This window comes from Oncorhynchus nerka, unplaced genomic scaffold (assembly GCF_034236695.1).
Source record: "Oncorhynchus nerka isolate Pitt River unplaced genomic scaffold, Oner_Uvic_2.0 unplaced_scaffold_965, whole genome shotgun sequence".
Lineage (NCBI taxonomy): Eukaryota > Metazoa > Chordata > Actinopteri > Salmoniformes > Salmonidae > Oncorhynchus > Oncorhynchus nerka.
In genome coordinates, this window is record NW_027040350.1 from 112,218 (window position 1) to 123,594 (window position 11,377).

Here is an 11,377-nt window from a genome sequence, read left to right on the forward strand (position 1 = left end):
AGGACGTGCCATGGGGCGGAGATGCTTACGAAGTGGCTTCTTAGGCTGTTAGGGATCAGAAAAACAGTATTATTGAAACACAAGACAAAGCCTTTCACCATAACCTACTGACTGTATGATCAGCTCACTGATCAGCTCACTCACCTTATCTCAGCTCACTGGTCACCATAGCAGCACCCACTGTATTATTGACTATGATTTGTTTAGTCCATGTGTAACTCTGTGTTGTTGTATGTGTCGAATTGCTATGCTTTATCTTGGCCAGGTCGCAGTTGCAAATGAGAACTTGTTCTCAACTAGCCTACCTGGTTAAATAAAGGTGTTCTCAACTAGCCTACCTGGTTAAATAAAATAAAATAAAAAATATGAGGAGCCATATAGAATCTTGGGTATTTTCTTTTCTTCTACGGGCAGCTTTTTGCTTCGTCAACATGATCAGATCATGTAGTGGTTGAGGATGATCATGTCTAGAAGTGCATGAATATCACTAATATATAGTGAACGCTCTTAGGAAAAGGGTTCCAAAAGGGTTCTTTCGGCTGTCCCAATAGGAGAACCCTTTTTTGTTCCAGGTAGAATCCTTATTGATATTAGGTAGAACCCTTTTGTGGTCCGTGTAGAACCCTCTGTGGAAAGGTTCAGCTGATGTAAGAAGGGCTTTATAAATACATTTGATTGAATAAATACATTTTATTGATTGGAGCACCATGTGGGAAGGTCAAAAATCCTAGACGTGTCTCATCCCTATTCTTTAACATGAAGCAAAGAAACAGAGACTCACAATTAGTTACCATGAAACACCCAGATATTGAAAGTCATTATTAGATTGTTCTTTCTGACTACTCAAGTTTGACAGACCAAGATGGTACCATATCAGGTCAGAGAAGTAATTCAGCCCCATAGTGTATGTCTCCAGGCCTTTCTCCGCCCTCTTGCTGTGTTCCATCACCATCTTCCACTTGGCTAGCCAGATCAGCTTGCGATTGGCTTCTTCCTGATGGGACTCATATGTCTTGTCTGCAAATTCACAGGTTCTCTCTATTAGGATTTTGTGTTAGCCGATATTCTAATTAAAGGTGCAATTTGTAATTTGTTCCATGTGGTCACTGGAAGAATGAATTAACCTATTTCACTTTGCTGAGTAGAACCAGATTTACTGAATTGAGCTTTGAACTACTCAAACTCCATGTCCACCTCTGCTTCATCCTCTCTGTCTGGACGAGGGGGGTTGTCACCTCCGCCTGGACGAGGGGGGTTGTCACCTCCATCTGGACGAGGGGGGTTGTCACCTCCATCTGGACGAGGGGTTGTCACCTCCGCCTGCACAAGGGGGGTTGTCACTTCCATCTGGACGAGGGGGTTGTCACCTCCGCCTGGACGAGGGGGTTGTCACCTCCGCCTGGATGAGGGGGCCTGGATTGTCACCTCCGCCTGGATGAGGGGGGGTTGTCACCTCCCCTGGACGAGGGGGGTTGTCACCTCCATCTGGACGAGGGGGTTGTCACCTCCGCCTGGACGAGGGGGTTGTCACCTCCGCCTGGACGATGGGGGTTGTCACCTCCCCTGGACGAGGGGGGGGGGGGTTGTCACCTCCGCCTGGACGAGGGGGGGTTGTCACCTCCGCCTGGACGAGGGGGTTGTCACCTCCATCTGGACGAGGGGGCACCTCCGCCTGCACAAGATGGGGGTTGTCACCTCCATCTGGGACGAGGCCTGGGGTTGTCACCTCCATCTGGACGAGGGGGGTTGTCACCTCCGCCTGGACGAGGGGGGTTGTCACCTCCGCCTGGATGAGGGGGTTGTCACCTCCGCCTGGATGAGGGGGTTGTCACCTCCCCCTGGACGAGGGGGTTGTCATCTTCATCTGGACGAGGGGGTTGTCATCTCCGCCTGGACGAGGGGGTTGTCACCTCCGCCTGGACGAGGGGGTTGTCACCTCTGCCTGGACGATGGGGTTGTCACCTCCCCTGGACGAGGGGGGTTGTCACCTCCGCCTGGACGAGGGGGTTGTCACCTCCGTCTGGACGAGGGGGTTGTCACCTCCGCCTGGACGGGGGGTTGTCACCTCCATCTGGACGAGGGGGTTGTCACCTCCGCCTGGACGAGGGGGTTGTCACCTCCACCTGCACAAGGGGGTCGTCACCTCCATCTGGACGAGGGGGTCTGTCACCTCCATCTGGACGAGGGGGTTGTCACCTCCGCCTGGACGAGGGGGGTTGTCACCTCTGCCTGGATGAGGGGGGTTGTCACCTCTGCCTGGATGAGGGGGGTTGTCACCTCCCCCTGGATGAGGGGGGTTGTCACCTCCATCTGGACGAGGGGGGTTGTCACCTCCGCCTGGACGAGGGGGGTTGTCACCTCCGCCTGGACGAGGGGGGACGAGGGGTTTCCAGCTCCGTTCCGGCCATTATTACGAGCAGGTCTCCCCTCAGCAGCCATCAAGCAGTTTCCTCTGAACAGTTGATGTTGAGATGTGTCTTTTACTTGAACTCTGTGAAGCATTTATTTGGGCTGCAATTTCTGAGGCTGGTAACTCTAATGAACTTATCTTCTGCAGCAGAGGTAACGCTGGGTCTTCCATTCCTGTGGCGGTCTTCAGTTACATCATAGCGCTTTATGGCTTTTGCGATGGCACTTGAAGAAACTTTCAAAGTTCTTGAAATTTTATTGATCGACTGACCTTCACGTCTTAAAGTAATGATGGACTGTCGTTTCTCTTGGCTTATTTGAGCTGTTCTTGCCATAATATGGACTTGGTCTTGTACCAAATAGGGCTATCTTCTGTATACCACCCCTACCTTGTCACAACTTAACTGATTGTCTCAAACTAATTAAGAAGGAAAAAAATTCCACCAATTAACTTTTAATTGAAATGCATTCCAGGTGACTACCTCATGAAGCTGGTGGTGAGAATGCCAAGAGTGTGCAAAACTGTCAAGGCAAAGGGTGGCTACTTTGAAGAAGCTCAAATATAAAATATATTTGTTTAACACTTTTTTGGTTACTACATGATTCCATATGTGTTATTTCATAGTTTTGATGTCTTCACTATTATTCTAAAATGTAGAAAATAGTGAAAATAAAGAGAAACCCTTGAATGAGTGAGTTTTTCCAAACTTTTGACTGGTACTGTATATCATTAAAGAAGCATGTGATTTTTATGGGATTTTATCCATAAATAAGATCAAAAGATGTGCACCTTTCTGTCCAATGAGGTCATTTCTGGAGAATATTTCTGCAAGTAAAAATATGCTTAGCCTATTCTTTAGAATAGGGAACACATTTTAAGTAGGTACTTTGTCCTTAATGACCCCACATTGAAACACACATTGAATCTCCACCACAAATAGTTGCACAGGTGTAAAACTTTTATTTTCTTCATTTTTTACATTTATTTACATTTGAAAATCAGAATGATTTTTAGTGTTTTTTTTTGCGCATGAATAACATTCTTAGAACAGGACTATTTTCTGGGGGTTACTGTATAATGAAATGTGTGACCCTCAACTACCAAAGAAATAATGCACAACATCTAAAAATTCTGGTTATTGCTACAAAAACTAAAATTTGCTTAAATTATTGCTCTGGTTTTGTCTGTGTCAAGTCATCTTCACCCTCCGTAAGCTTCAGATATCCTCTCACCCTTCGTAAGCTTCAGATATCCTCTCCTGGATCTGTGTAGGGGAAATACAAAAACATTGACCATCAACAGAAACCCACTGACCAATGTACTGAACTATAGTGATAGCTATTAATCACTGTGAATTACAGAGGTTAAGTTGTTATGATCCGTTTTTGGGGGGAAAATGTGATGAATTGCCAAACGGACTGAACTTTTGGCCTTGTGGACATATTTAGAAGAGTTCTTAAAACACCTCTTTTTTGCGTTGCTTTTCCGTCAGGGTCTTTTTAGTTATTCAGTTTGTCATTATTTTGTTTTGTATCTTATGTTTGTTGAGTAGTAAATATTTCAGCTTTTATTTTCAGTGTTTTCTTTGTGTGTGTAAAGAACAGTGTTCCATGTCTGAAATGTGCAGTATAAATAAAGTTTGATTGGATTGAATTTAGACTCATTTATATAAGTGTATGAGTTGTTTACGAGTAGCTCAGCTTCAATCCAACATGAATCTTTACTCAGTACACAAAGGCCCTTCTGTCTGGGATTATACACAGTAAGGCTGTGGTTCAACATCAATTCATCATGGTTACCATTTCAATTATATGCGTTTGGGAAAGACACTGCTAGTAGGTGAATGATATGTAGTTAGACACTAATACTATAGTAGCTAATGAAATAGTATGTGAGTATTGATATAGTTGTGATAGACACTAATACTATAGTAGCTAATGAGATAGTATGTGAGTATAGATATAGTTGTGATAGACACTAATACTATAGCAGTGAATGAGATAGTATGTAAGTATAGATATAGTTGTGATAGACACTGATGGCCGTCAGACTCACCCTTAGACCAGGGGGTAGCTGGAAGCAGTGGCGATGCCACACTGGTTGTGCTTGTTCCTGGACATCATGATGTAGCCTTTATCTCCCCATTCAAGGCCCCAGCTAGAACACACACATCGATCAACCATTGATTTAGCAATAGCATAACATCGTTCATCAAGCAACCACTTACTTAGCATTTAGCAATAGCATAACATCGTTCATCAAGCAACCACTTACTTAGCATTTAGCAATAGCATAATATCGTTCATTGATCAACCACTGACTTAGCATTTAGCAATAGCATTACATCGTTCATTGATATTAGTGTGTCGGACTGCTTCCCCCACCTGTTTTTAGCATCACAGTTTGCTATGGGTACATCAGGAACCAACCAACTAAAATACCCCCCCCCCCCCCCCCCCAGTCCTGTTATACCAGAGCCCATCTCTGACAGTACTGAGATTATGGAATGCAGCTGCAACACCATTGATTTATAGTTGCTCTTGACCAATCCAATAGGCCTAGCTTTATTTGATACAGTATGCAATATGTTGTTGTTTACCTGTTCTTCACCAGCCAGTAGTCCTGGCCGTCATCACTAGTGCCATAGCCAACAGCCAGCACACCATGATCCAGGTCATCACTGCTGCACTCTGGCTCATCATAGACACCTGGGAATAAACAAACGTTCCATTATTATCAATATGCACCCAATGTCAGCCTGGTATCAGTTTATATTTGTCACATTGTGAGGCTTTTGCAAAAGAAAGGGGTCACAGTTGTTGACGTCTAAGTCAATATATTGCATTCAATGTACAAAAGAAGGAAGCATATAGGGAGCATATACTTAGCAGACGCTCTTATCCAGAGCAACTTACAGGTGCAATTAGGGTTAAGTGCCTTGCTCAAGAGCACACTGACATATTTTCAAGTAGTCAGCTCAGGGATTCTAACCAGCAACCTTTCGGTTACTGGCCCAACCTTTTAACCGCTAAGCTACCTGCCGCACAGAACCGCAAGTCACAGTCAGTTCACAGTTATGAACAACCAGCTATGGAGTCAGTCTCGATTAAGCCTTCATAAGCCCTTTATAAGGCCTACATAATTGCTTCACAAACCATTCATAAGAAAATGTCACACTATAAACTATATAAGGATAATGCCACATTTGGTAAAGAACCAGATGTCAGGATCTATTTGCTTATAAAATATGTGGGAGGCATATACCTGGGCCTTATCAAGGGTTTAGGAAGGCGTCATTGCGCGTTCGATGTTATAGTTGGTTAAAGTGTGACCAAGATGACAGGTGTAGGTTCAGACTGGAGTGAGCCGTGTCTTAAAATGCATAACACGATTCCTTTAGAGAGACGTGTGTCCACAAAGACCTCACCTGAGTCGTAGAGCTGGAAGGAGGAGTGTGCAGCATCGATAGCCACAGACACCGGTCCCACGGTGGACACCGCCTGCTGCAGTGCGTTCTCGTCACCACTGGTCACATCAACAAACCCGCTGCAGGTGGCACCCACACTGTCGGGCTTGTAGCGGCACTTCTTGTCCTGTCAAAGAAAGACGTTGTTAAATAAACCCTACAGAAGCATAGTTACTAGTTGTTTACGCGTTTCTATAGAGACGTTTTATAAGGGTTTAGTTGCTAGTTGTTTCCAAAGCATTATTTTGACTGAGCATAAAAATATGTATTCTTAAAACAGGTGTATCTACATTAAAATTGGCAAAAATAGCATGAACTAGTAGAAGTGCAAGCACATACCTCATAGCGAATTTAAAACCTAAAATGCATACCTAAATGCATCGGTGTAAAATAATGCTCCTTTCTGTCAGAATCTATTGCACCGCTAAATATATACCCTAGATGGCAGTGTTGTGCTACTTCCTTGAGTCAGAAAGGAGTCATAGCCCAGTGTTTTCAAACCTCTCCTCGGGGACCCCCAGACGTTACCCTTGATTAGCTGATTTACCTAATTAGTCAACAAGCTCAATAAGGTGTGCTAGCTCTGGAAGTTGAAATACATGGAACGGCAGGGGGTCCATGAGGAGAGGTTTGAAAACCCCTGTCATGGCCTACTACTATGCTGTGTGCCCCACATTGGGAGAAGGATGACATTAAAAATTGACTGAAACAGGGAAGGCCTAATGAGTTAATTTAGAAATGCTAATTTTAGTTTTCCATTGGGAAATGTTTTTAAACATTTGGCCCTGATGAACACAAGCCTTCCCACTGCTCACTGCTCAGTACTTACCTCAGCCTGGTAGGGGTAGGAGTCCTCAGTATCCACGCCTCCAGGGGCCAAGGACTTGATGTACTCAAAGGCCTGGTCCATGAGACCGCCCATGCAGCCCATGTTGCCGAAATCACCGGAGCAGTCAACCAGCTGCTGCTCACTGAGGGACACCAGCTTATTGGTCTTCTTATAGTGCTGGCCTTCCAGAGATCCAGTCTGAGGGAGGGAGATGGGGAGTTAGAGAGACAGGGCAGGGAGATGTAAATGTACAATTAAGGACACTCACATTCTAATAGATGTACCTTTGCTAAGTTTTAGGGTCACAACCCACAGTGTTTTGAATACAGCCGAATTTCAAAAAATGGAAACATTTACAGACTGTGGATATTGTTTCTCTCTCACCACGCACAAGACGAAAGAGAACAAGTATTAGAACAGCATTAGAATTAGTCTACAGTGGAGGCTGGTGGGAGGAGCTGTAGGAGGTCTCAATGTAATGGCTGAAATGGAATAAACAGAACAAAGTCCAACATGTGGTTTCCATATGTTTGATGTGTTTGACTCCGTTCCATTAACTCCATTCCAGCTTTTACAATGAGCCTGTCCTCCTATAGCTCCTCCCACCAGCCTCTACTGCTCAACTAGAGCAGAGTTTAGGTTGTAGTTAACTCACTCTCTTAACCCCTTCCCACCCTCTCCCTCTCTTACCGCACTGAATGCCCAGCAGGAGCCACACTGCTTCTGGTCCTTGATGGGGGTGACGTAGCCCTTGTCCCTCCAGTCCACGGTGGTGGGCAGGTCGTTGTCCCCAAGCATTGGGAAGAAGGTAGAGCCGCCGCGGGCCTTGGAGGCGTTGAAGGAGCCCAGGCAGCCCTGGGAGATGACGCGTCTGTACTCCTCGTTATCCTGTGATAGTGGGGCACAACAATAGATACACATACTAATTTATACATCATTGATATTAGATACATTGGTGGTGGATGAGGTAAGGTTTCCACTTACTATGTAAAACACATTGAGAACCTTAGTTGGTAGAAAGGCTCTATATAAATCCAATCCATCATAATAATTATTTATTATCAATGGACTAAATTATTTCAGAATGACTATTTCCCTTGTTTCTTTTTTTTGGGGGGGGGGGGGTCTATCCTTCTATTGTTTTTAATGATTTAGTTCAGATAAAGGATACAGATCACAACATATTAACAAGTCCATAGTTCATCAAAATCATGTCAATCTATTTGTCAATTTAATCGTGTCAGTTTCCTTAATTTTTCTATGAATGTTGTAAATCTGAAAATGGAACAGACAAAGAGAGATCCTTCCATTGATTTAATCATTTTATCCTTCATAAATTGACATATACATATGTGATCTGTTCTATGTCTACAGTGACAAGTTTCTGGGCCGTACCATGTCAGCGAAGTAGGTCATGCCCAGACGGTAGGACTTGATGCCATTGTCAGCCAGCATGTTGTGAACCACTACCAGCTTCCGGTTAGAGATCCAGGAGCTCATACGCTGAGCCTCCTCCACCTGAGAGCTGTAAGACTTCCCTGTAGGAGTCAAAGTCAGTTCATTCAAGGCCTTATTCAGACTTGAGATAAGTTGACTAAACATTACTATTTTTGACATACAGTAAATCCATGTTTTATTGACATAAGTCCATGTTAAATCTACTCATCTCAAGGCCCTCCGGGAGGAAACAATGGAAAACAATAAAGCCAGACGTTCAGGACTAACAGGTGCCTCTATTAAATATCACCAATTATAATAACAAAATATGCAGGCTTGTGAGTATTTCGAGACATTTTGTAGTTGTCTGTAAGCAGCTCTTATGAAAGAAAAGGTTGATGTCCTCCTGCTCTACATCACATTAAACAGGATAACGAGAGAGCAGAGGTTCAGATTGATAAGAAACATGAAGAACAGAGGAGATAGTCACAGACTCCATTAAACAGGATAACGAGAGAGCAGAGGTTCAGATTGATAAGAAACATGAAGAAAAAAGGAGATAGTCACACACTCCATTGTTGTCAATGACAAGAAGTTAAAGTGAAACAGGCTGACGTGAAAAGAGATGCTTCTCTTACCAAACTTCAGTTTCCAGGCATGGAATTCCAAGTCCTCCAATGAGAGGCTAGCGGCACTCGCCACTGCCAGAGCAGCAGCCACAACTACCAACAACTTCATTCTGAGGAGAAAGACAGCAGAGATTTACTAAGAACAACAGGAGACAGATCATACAGTAAGCGTCAGATGTTTCTGAAACAGGAAGCATGTGTGTGTCTGTCTGTGTCTGTGGCTACTCACCTGTGTGTGTGTGTGTGTAGGATGTCTTGAAGCCACTGGTTGGAGATGTACTGTACTCTGCTTAAGTACTTGCTGTGGTTATTGTTCAGTCAGGTGCCTGTCACGAAGCCATAAACTTCAGCAGGGGAAGACACGGGGGCGAGACAGACCAGAGAATGCTTACCAGTCAATTTACAGGAAGAAAACAGGGTGTGGGAAATCACACTAGAACAGTTGCATGACAAACATACCTTTGTTTTAGAGAACATCATGTCATTTAGATCTTCTTTATTGTAGATGGAAAAATTACATTAGTCTTTACAGTATTTTGTGACAGAGCAAAAAAGACATACAGATTGAATTTGCAATCAACCAATCCAGTGCCGTGTATTCTTGGATGCCAAGCTTCCGCAAATAAATGACCAATAATTTAAAAAAATAATAATACTAATTTATCTTTCGTCACTCTCTGTGTTTTCATAATTTTACATCAATTCACAAGTGGCTGAATTTCACCAGATATAATTTCACCAGATATATATAGAATGGACTCTATGCAAACTGGAAACAATATATCCTGAGGCTGCATTTATTGTATCTGGGGATATTAACAAAGCAAATTTGAGAACAAGGCTACCTAAATTCTATCAGCATATTGATTGTAGGTATCGTACAGGCACCACACTGGATCACTGCTGCTCTAACTTCCGCAATTCCCTCTGCTGCTCTATCCTCCACAAGGCCCTCCCCCGCCCTACCTTCGGCAAATACAACCATGACTCCATTTTGTTACTACCGTCCCATAGGCAGAAACTCTCCCTCTCCTTCTCCGTCACCAACGCGAGTAAGACATTTAGACGTGTTAACCCTCGCAGGGTTGCCGGCCCAGACGGCATCCCTATCCTCGTCCTCAGAGCATGCTCAGACCAGCTGGCTGGTGTGTTTACGGACATATTCAATCTCTCCTTATCCCAGTCTGCTGTCCCCACATGCTTCAAGATGGCCACCATTGTCCCTGTACCCAATAAGTCAAAGATAACTGAACTAGATGACTATCGTCCCATAGCACTCACTTCTGTCATCATGAAGTGCTTTGAGAGACTAGTCAAGGATCATATCACTGCCACCTTACCTGATACCCTAGACCCACTCCAGTTTGCATACCACCCCAATAGGTCCACAGACGATGCAATTGCCATCACACTGCACACTGTCCTATCCCATCTGGACAAGAGGAATACCTATGTAAGAATGCTGTTCATTGACTACAGCTCAGCATTCAACCCCATAGTACCCACCAAAATCGTCATTAAGCTTGAGGCCCTGGGTCTCAACCCTGCCCTGTGCAACTGGGTCCAGGACTTTCTGACGGGTGAAGGTAGGAAACAACATCTCCACCTTGCTGATCCACAACACTGGGGCCCCACAAGGGTGTGTGCTCAACCCACTCATGTACTCCCTATTCACCCATGACTGTGTGGCCATGCATGCCTCCAATTCAATGATCAAGTTTGCAGATGACACATCTGTAGTGGGCTTGATTACCAACAACGACGAGACGGCCTACAGGGAGGAGGGGAAGGCACTCGGAGTGTGGGTGTCAGGAAAACAACCCTTCACTCAACGTCAACAGAACAAAGGAGATGATCGTGGACTTCAGGAAACAGCAGAGGGAGCACCCCCCCCCCCCCCCCCCTCCCATCCACATCAACTGGACAGTAGTGGAGAAGGTGGAAAGTTTTAAGTTCCCGGCGTACACATCACGGACAAACTGAAATGGTCCACCCACACAGACAGTATGGTGAAGACAGCGCCTCTTCAACCTGAGAAATCTGAAGTAAATAATTATTTGTTCTTAACTAACTTGCCTAGTTAAATAAAGGTCAAATAAAAAATAAAAGGTTATACCATCTATTGCCTATGCCGCTCGGTCATCGCTGATCCATATATTTATATGTACATATTCTTATTCCATCCCTTTAGATTTGATACACGTGTGTATTAGGCAGTTGTTGTGGAATTGTTAGATTACTTGTTAGATATTACTGCACTGTCGGAACTAGAAGCACAAGTATTTCGCTACACTCGCATTAACATCTGCTAACTATGTGTATGTGACCAATACTATTTGATTTGATTTGAGTGATTAAATCCACATTAAACCCGGGATCGATTGAGTTGAAAGTTGTATGCGTATGTCAACAGTTATTTGATGCAACATGATTACAGTGCAGTAGCATTATCACATAAGTGAAATAGCATGGAAACAATATTGACTGAACCACTTTGTTTCCAGTGCACATGTAGGCCTGAATTAGTTTCATTTTCTAATCAGGGTTTCCGTCAACGGCGATGCTTCAACTTCTCTGAAAGAAATGTGTCATTTACAGAAGATTTT

The 11,377-nt window shown here is 44.1% G+C and overlaps 1 pseudogene; it reads right to left on the reverse strand.

Moving 5' to 3' along the window:
• Positions 1-3,347: 3,347 nt before the first annotated feature.
• Positions 3,348-9,104, reverse strand: LOC115124539 (procathepsin L-like; annotated as a pseudogene).
• Between the last annotated feature and the right edge of the window lie 2,273 nt (positions 9,105-11,377).